This window comes from Octopus sinensis, linkage group LG18, assembly GCF_006345805.1.
Source record: "Octopus sinensis linkage group LG18, ASM634580v1, whole genome shotgun sequence".
Classification (NCBI taxonomy): domain Eukaryota; kingdom Metazoa; phylum Mollusca; class Cephalopoda; order Octopoda; family Octopodidae; genus Octopus; species Octopus sinensis.
The window spans coordinates 22,105,281-22,114,935 of NC_043014.1; the positions used below are offsets into that span (position 1 = coordinate 22,105,281).

At 35.9% G+C, this 9,655-nt stretch overlaps 1 long non-coding RNA gene across 1 annotated transcript in view; it reads left to right on the forward strand.

Moving 5' to 3' along the window:
• The first annotated feature begins 760 nt into the window (after positions 1 to 760).
• The window catches only part of LOC118766934, a 47,007-nt gene continuing 38,112 nt past the window's right edge, over positions 761 to 9,655 (forward strand). The window contains exon 1 of the long non-coding RNA XR_005002840.1: positions 761 to 885. This is a non-coding gene — a long non-coding RNA (uncharacterized LOC118766934). The remainder of the gene's footprint in view (positions 886 to 9,655) is intronic.

Below are 9,655 nucleotides of genomic sequence, written 5' to 3' on the forward strand. Positions count from 1 at the left end.
ATTTTGAGAGAGCAGTGTGTGATCAGAGGTTATTTGGCTATTGTTTCTTGCAAGTCGTTCAATGACTTCATTGGCTCGATATGGCTGGATGTTTTACCTATGGATATGTGCGTATATATTTGTTTATGCGTATGGCTGTACTATGTTTATTATGTAAAAATGGGTATGCATGTATATATGTGTGTACGTGTATATGTGTGTTTGTGTGCATGAATATGCATGCATATATCAGTATATGTGTCTACTTGTGTGTGCATACATACATACATACATACATACATACATATACATACATATACATGCACACACAAATAGAAACACACACACACACACACACATGATGTTTCAATGAATCTGTGTTCAGTCTAATATATCTCACCCTCAACCTGAACAACTCTTCCTCACTCCTACCCACTTATCATAAATAATGTCGTTTTCTCTCTCCTTCTCCTTCCACCCCTCTCTCTCTCTCTGTTAAGTATTCTCCCTTTATCATTTCTCTCATACTCAAATACTGTCTACTTCACCCTCTTAGTCTTTCTTTCTGAACTAATAAATATTACTTAGAAGAAATGAAAGGTTTTCTTTTATCTCACAGTCTTTCCATTTCTCCATCTTTCTTTCTTACCCCTCTTTCTCCTCTCTCTCTCTCTCCCTCTTTGTCTTACTTTCTCTCTCCAACTCTTGTCGATTTTACTCTCTTGTCCTATCTCCATTTCTTACTTTCTCATTCTCCTCTTTCCCTCTCTCTCAGGCGACTTGCTGTTATTTCAAGCGGAGTATAAGATTTACCTCCCTTGACTCTCCTTCAATGACCTCACCGAGTTGCTGACCTCATTCCAACAGACCAACTAAAACTGTCCGCATCCAACCATTCAACTGTTGGTAAGCTCATTACAGACTTTGCTTACATCTTCTTGCATCTCTTTACCCCCTCCTCTTGCTCACACTCCAAACTCTTTACCACTACAACCATCGCCACCGTCGCCACCACCTTCCTTACCATCATTGTTGTTGTAATTGTTTTTGTTATGATTATTAACATCATCATCATCCAGTTTCACCTCAATCCCAACGGATCGATCTTTCGATTTTGCTACCACCACCACCACCACCACCACCGTCGCCGCCGTCGCCGCTGCGGCCATCACCATCACCACCACCGCCGCTGACACCACCACCGCTGACACCCCACCCCACCACTGTTACTATCATGGTAGCCACCACTGTATCTACGATCATCACCACCACCACCTCCAAATCTACCACTACAACTACCACCTTCGCCACCATCACCACCACTATGCTGGTACCTCTATCACCATATTCAATGAAAGTCAGCACTCACTAATAATCATCCCATTATTTTCATTGAAGAAATTGTTGCTTCGAAATCGATTTTCTATTCATTCTTAATATTAATCCATTAATCCGTTAATCTGTTCTATCCAGTATTTTTTAATTATTTGAATTGTTGCTATAAAGAAGGAATTTTAAAACAAAGAAGCACATCTTCATCGCTAGAATTTAGATTAAAATGATGAAGGGCTCAATGTGGAACTTTAGAAGTGTCTTCTATATCATTATTGTTAACATTTGTGAAAAGCGTGTTAGCTGGTTACTTTCTTAACCCGAAAAACCTGCCGAATGGTGTGTGTGTGTGTGTGTGTGTTTGTGTGTGTGTGATATGAGTGATGTCTTCACAGCCTGGAGGTTTAGACGCATTCATATATCTTTTTGTTGATCAGGTATTTAGTAGCTATCTCTTATTCTTGGACAGTAAAGGCATAAGCTTCTTATGCCTTTACTGGGATGGTGGTGGTGGTAGCAAAATCGAAAGGTGAGACATGTACTTAACACAGGTCCAAAAGCTACTATTCCTCTCAGTGTTGTTGGGATTCTCTAGCTTGTGGAATATGTATTCACGCATAACTTTCTGCTCGTATGATGAGTATTTCTCTTCCAGGTTTCTGTTAAATAAGTCAGCTCAACTACCCTTGGTTTGTATGGAACAGTTGTACACTCAGCGTATCTATTCAGGAGTTCTTCACCGAATTATTTGTTATGTTGTGTGATATACCCATTTCTCCTTTAACTGTTCAGTATGATGCGGTTCTCAAAAACCGTCTGGACCGATCTTAATGCTTCTCCCTCTAGATCAGTGATTTTCCAAAGTGAGGCATACGCCCCACCGGTGGGGCTCAGGAAAATTATAGTGGTATGTTGTGCTGCTGTTGCCAGGCACAAGATTCTCATTAAAGTGATTTCCTTTTTTTCTTCTTAGTCAGTAACGTGCATTTTTGTTCTTAGTGCTTAATAAAAAGAGTTACCTGTAGATTTTTTGTATTAAATAATTGTTATAGAATATTAAAAAATAAAGTCGTTTTTTTTTCAACCACTGGTTGGGCATACATTTTTGTGGAAAGTTATAGAGGGGCCTGGTGGGAATATGTTGAGAAAGACTGATCTAGACCCTGTCAGTTTCACTGTCGATGATGAAGTTATTAGTTACTTCCTAGTCCTGATGTCCAAGCTGCAGATTTCTTCAAGTGCCCAGTCTAGTACTCCAAATATTGGTGCTAGCACTGTCACTTCAAAAGCATAGTGGGATATAGTTTTATTGACAGCAGACAACTCTGACTTCCATACCTTCCAAATTCTGCTGAAGTACTCTTTTATCACTCTAGCTTTACTCGCAGCATCACCTTAGCTTTGCTCACAGGACTGCAATATTATCCTTGATTCCAAAGTATTTGTAACATCCATCACTTGTAATACGCGAAATAGGCAAACCATTGATGTCCATATTTTCTGTCTGGTCGCTGGTCGCCAATCTTTTCTCATTTCACTATCAAATATGAACTCTTGTCCTGACCAAACTTCATTCCTATGATGCATGAAAATGTTATGACCAGTTCTGTCTCATGGTGTCATAAATATTACTTGAAGACAGTGTTAGGTCAAAAACAAAAAATGGTGTGGATGACATTAGTCTTCCTTTCATCGGTAATTTCAATCATGTAGGCTTTGTATATCCTTGACAAGGCTGACTGCTAGAACAAAAAGCATTAAGATAAGCTGTTACTCTGAAATATTCCTTCTGGTAGTCTAATTCTGTTAGTGATTGTGGGAGCGTCAGTTCTTATTAATAGCTCTGTGTACAATGTTGCTGTCAGCCTGTACCAAAGAATTTTTCGAATGTTAATACTTATAGTATTGACTTCAGAAGAATTATTCGACGTAGCTCCAGACACCTTTCATTCCTCCTCGTTGCTTCCTTCTCACTACATTGTGTGTTTCGCAGTGATCCTGGAGGGATGCATCCAAATAAACTTTATATAATTTATACATCAAATTCAAATATGGGATGGGCTAATAGTTTTTGGCCACATGCGTCTCGCGGTTTTTAGCTGCTAGTATTGTACGCACAACTGCAAACCAGTCTGAAACATCGATCTCAGCATGTATGTATGTATGTATGTATGCATTATGTATGCATGTATGTATGTATGTATGTATGTATGTATGTATGCATTATGTATGCATGTATGTATGTATGTATGTATGTATGTATGTATGTATGTATGTATGCATTATGTATGTATGTATGTATGCATTATGTATGTATGTATGTATGTATGTATGTGTGTATGTATGTATGTATGTATGTATGTGTGTATGTATGTCTGTATGTATGTATGTGTGTGTATATGTGTGTATGTATGTATGTATGTATGTGTGTATGTATGTATGAAGTATGTATGTATGTGGGTGTGTATGTGTGTGTATGTATGTATGTTTTATGTATGTATATATTATGTATGCATGTATGTGTGTATATGTGTATGTATGCATGTATGTATGTATGTATGTATGCGTGTGTGTGTGTATGTGTGTATGTATGCATACTCCTGGGTATGACTTCAAACTGCATCCAATAGTGAGGCCCTGGTATGAGAGTTCCAAGGTTTTGAGGCGTGTAGAACTACCTCTTAGCCACAATTGTTCCTAGATCTACCCCGACCCAGAGTAATAGCACCTTTTAGTGTCCCAGTTATGGGTTAATTAGCATGTGAACCACTGGATGAGAAGATCACCTACATCCCATTCTAACATCCTTCTCGTATAAAATATCTGAACTATAGTCAGTTTCTAGTCGTCTCAACCGCTGTTGTGCCACTGGTTTATATAGCTGATTGCTCTGAAACGTGGGTTCAGTGCTATGCGACGTTTTATCTACTCAAAACAAATTCCCGCACAGGAATTTCTTGGACTCCCGGAATGTTTGCATGGACTTACTGATTTTAGGAAGTGGTCTTACTCGGTCAGGAGTTGACTTCCACCATGTATGTATGTATGTATGTATGTATGTATGTATGTATGTATGTATGTATGTATGTATGTATGTATGTATGTATGTATGTATGTCTGTCTGTCTGTATGTATGTCTGTCTGTCTGTCTGTATGTATGTATGTATGTCTGTCTGTATGTATGTCTGTCTGTCTGTCTGTCTGTCTGTATGTGTGTATGTATGTATGTATGTATGTATGTGTATGCGTGCGTGTGTATGTATACATGTTTATATGCATGTTTGAATGTATGTAATGTGTGTGTGTAGGCAGTCCCCTGCTTTCTAACTGGATGCGTTCTTGAAAATGGGCAGGTAAGTTGAATTTCCGAATCTTAAATTATTGAAGTATTCATTGATTGGGGAGGGAGGGGAGGGGCTTTTTCCACATGAATTACTCAGAATCTCTGGGGGAATGATGACATCCCGAAGATAAGGAGAAATAAGGAACATAAGGAACATTATGTTCCTTACATAAGGAACTTGATTTCCTTACAAAGTCATTTTATAATTTCCAATGATAAAATAAATTCATGACAAATGTGGAGAAATAAAAAACAATAAATGAATATTGAATTTTGGCACAAGACCAGCAATTTCGGGGGAAACGGGATTACATCAACCCCAGTGTTCAACGATCCCGAAAAGGATGAAAGGCAAAGTCGATCTCGGCAGAATTTGACCTCAGAAACGGACGAAATGCCGCTAAGCACTTTAGCTGGCGTGCTAACGGTTCTTCCGGTTCGTTGCCCTAATTTTATCAAATGAATATTGATATGGCTATACATTTGTGCATTATAGATTAATTATATATTTTTGTTCAAAACTTATCAAGTGTTTGCCGAATAAATTAATCCCTCGACTATCGCGGGCGTTACATTCCAAAATCCCCGCGATTTTGTGTATATTTTATTATTATTTTATTATTAGTATTTTATTATATATTTTATCATTATTATTTTTATAATTTGTATATATTTATTTTATTATAAATGCAAAACAACACCACGGAGGAATCGATGTAGGCTTAAATAATAATACGCGATAGGTGAACCGCGATATAGCGAGGGATTACTGTGTCACACTTCTCTCGATAAAGGCATTCAAGCATATTATTGACGATCAGAGTTTTCCTTTTATGCATAATGATGTCTATATCGTTGTCACTTATGTTGTTATAAATATTAGCGAATCGTAGGGCACAGATGATCAGAGATTATTTCGTATGGTTGTTACTTTCTTCAACTTGCTATTAATATTGGTTTCCAAATTTGGTACAAGGCCAGTAATCTCGAGGAAGGGTTAAGTCGATTACATCAATCCCAGTGCTCAACTGGTACTTATTTTATCGACCCAAAAGGATAAAAGGCAAAGTCGACCTAGGTGGAATTTGAGCTCAGAACGTAAAGATGGACGAAATGCCGCTATGCGTATGGCTCAGCATGCTAACGATTCTTTTCTATTATAGGCACAAGGCTTGAAATTTAGTGGGAGAGGGATAGCCGATGACCCCGAAAGGATGAAAGGCAAAGTCGACCTCGGCGGAATTTGAACTCAGAACGCAGCGACGGGCGAACTACCGCTATGCATTTTGCCCAGCTAACGATTCTGCTAGCTCGCCGCCTTACTTGCTATTAATATTCGTAGGATTTTGTTTACACATTAATAATCCGATCTTGGCTTTAGCGGCAATAATTAATCTGCATTTAGGATGGAGGCAAAATTCACCTTATGATCATTGATTGTGATGTACTCATCGCGTTTAGCTAAACATTCTAATCCATTGTCTAATTTAAGTTAATGACCGATATATATATATATATATATAATATATATATATATATATATATATATATATTTGCTTCACTATTTCAATCCCGGTATGCAATAGCGGAAACTCTGAACATCATTGAAAATTATAAATCTCTGAATGAAACATTATTATTTTATTATCTGATAATTACACGGTACTCCTGGATATGAAACTTCGAGTTACGATATACAACCACTGAAGACTTTATAATTAAGAAATATATGCATACATACATACATACATACATACATACATACATACATACATACATACATACATACATATATATATATATAATATATATATATATATATATATATATTATATATAATATATATATATATATCTATATATATATATTATATTATATATATAATATATATATATATATATATATATAATATATATATATATGTATGTATGTATGTATGTATGTATGTATGTATGTATATATTAATGATAAGTAACGGGGACGTAACAAACCAAAACGGTTGGAAAGCGATGGTGGGGGATAAATACATACACAGAGACTCATGCAGATGGATCTATCTATTTATAATACATACATACATACATACATACATACATACATACATACATATATATATATATATATATATATATATATTTATATATAGAGGGCATTATACATACATGCCAGAAGGCATTATACATACATGCCAAACGCTTCTACCAAATGGTAGAAATGACTAATTGTCCCTCTTAGCGTTTGGCATGTATGTATAATGCCCTCTATATATAAATTAATATGTTCAATAAGAAATAATTATTTTCGAAATTTTTTCTCTTATGAGGTTTTTACGCTATCTACCTGACAATTTCTTGTTAAGTTTTCCTTATTAAGTAGTTGTCCTTAATTGCTATATATATATATATATATATATATATATATATATATACACAGAGCGAGAGAGAGAGAGAGAGAGAGAGAGAGAGAGAGAGAGAGAGATGCACAATGGCCCAGTGGTTAGAGCAGCGGACTCGCAGTTGGGGGATCGCGATTTCGATTCACAGACCTGGCGTTGTGAGTGTTCATTGAGCGAAAACACCTAAAGCTCCACGACGCTCCGGTGGGGGAGGAGAATCCTGCTCTACACTTTCACCAAAACTTTCTCTCACGCTTATTCTCCCCGAAAACTACGCTAAGGGTACACGTATCTGCGGAGTACTCAGCCACTTGCACGTTAAGTTCACGAGCAAGCTGTTCCGTTGATCGGATCAACTGGAACCCTCGACCCCGTAACCGACGGAGTGCCACGATATATATAGGAAAATAGAAAATGGAGACGAACGCTCAAGGTGTTATTAAATCATCTATATCTTCATATCTCCTACACATGTTTCGATAGAAGCATCCAAACTACGTTTGAAATTATGAAAATAACGGTCAGCTATGCATCAATCTCTTCAGGGAGAATAACAGTACTCATCAAATAGACATTTTAACAGATATATGAAACCCCAGACATATCTTAGATGCATACATCAAAACATGTGTAGGAGATATGGAGATATAAATGATTTAATAACATCTTGCTTGTTTCCGGATTCAAATCCCACACAAGTGTGTCCATTGTTTCCTAGGACACTTAAGCAACATTTAGCTCCCTTTGAATTATTCCCTCGGATCGGTTGTTGCTATATTATCTTTTAAACAGTTTTAATTTAGCTTTAAGCGTAGCAAAGTTTTTAAATAATAGTTAATTACAAGTACACTTTTATTAGTACCTTTTTTTATAAATTTATTGCTTTTAATAGTTAGTGGTAAGTTTACCTTATAGCTTATAAGGGTAATATATATTAAGAGTATGTGGTGTTTTTATTATTAACTTTTGAATTATGAAATAATGTATTTCACTCATAATTATTATATTATTCATTAAATTCAATGGTGTTTTTGTTTTGAAGAGAATTGAAATAAAGCTTTCACTTTCTGTTATTATAGTAATAACTACGGAAGACTGGTGTGATTATTATTTGTATGCACTTAAAGATTGGTCGCTATTTAGTACATAATTGAGTTATTGTAGGTTTACAATTAATACCGATACAGATGTACATAGATTTATGTGTTTCTTGTTGTAGTTTAATCTTAAAGTTAGTGTTTAATCCTGCCTATATTTGATTGAATACTGTTGTTCATAGGGTAAATGTGTTTGAAAGTCGTGTGTTTTGCTCTTTTGGTATGTTTGTTTCCAAACAGCACCTCTTTTAGTGCTGTTGACACCGCCGGATAGAATAATGGTACTGCCCAGGTGTCGAAACCATAATGATATCCGTGAGGTAGCTGATGATGGAGGTATGGTGGATTGTTGGTAGGGCTGTTTGTGTGTATGTGGAATAGTGTTATAACACATCTTTTGATATATATATATATATATATATATATATATATATATATATTATATATAAAGATATATATATATTATATATATATATATATGTATATATTATTTATAGTATATTATATATATATGCATAGATATATGGGTACAGGAGGTCACAAACTGTGTAAACAACATGGAGTACGAAAACAAGCGAGTTAAACAGCAAACAACGAAAGAAAAAATGGAAAACAGGACAAGTAAACACAACGACCAAACAACCCTTCATCAGTTGTCTATCTATTCCTCAATTCGAGCAGTGAACGATAATATGAGTCTTCAAAGATAGTTGTTACCATAAATCTAAAATAAAATTTGGGATTTATAGAGGGTCAAAATTGGAAACAAAAACAGGACAGCGGAGACATACAAGGAAACAGAACGAAAACAAACATGGAGGGTCGTTAGACCAGAACGAGAGGAAAATAGTGAACGCAGGGAAACATTTTCTTTGAAAAGATAAAAGATAGAATAGAGAGAAAGAAAACGCCTAATCCTCAGAACGTCGTACAGGAAAAGAGAGATCGTCACGTGAGGAAAAGAAAGATGGGCGATGGTCACGTGTGAGCAACGAGAGAGACAGAGAGGGGGAAAAGAGAAAGAGGGGAGAGAGAAAGACTGATAGAAAATGGTGAAGGGAAGTAAAAAGGAATTAGAGAAGGATGGGGGGCGAAAGCAGTGTAGAGTAGAGTCACATCAAAAAGGTTAAAATAAACTTACTTGGAAATAGATGCGTGGCGTTCATTAAATTATATATATACATATAATATATATATATATATATATATATATATATATATATATAATAGAAATATTAAAATAACTAAGTCTCTCTAAAAAAGAGAACAGCGGCAGCGTTCCGGAAAATAATAGTTTGCGCCATACTAATATGGCATTTTTAATAATGCCATATTAGTATGGCGATAACTATTATTTTCCGGGAACGCTGCCGCTGTTCTCTTTTAGAGAGACTTAGTTATTTTAATATTTCTATTATTGAAAACAAGTGGATGTATTCGTTTCCCCGAAACTAGGTAAATAAAACCATCGAACAGAGATTGTCGGAAGCGACACCTACTGGCTGGCTA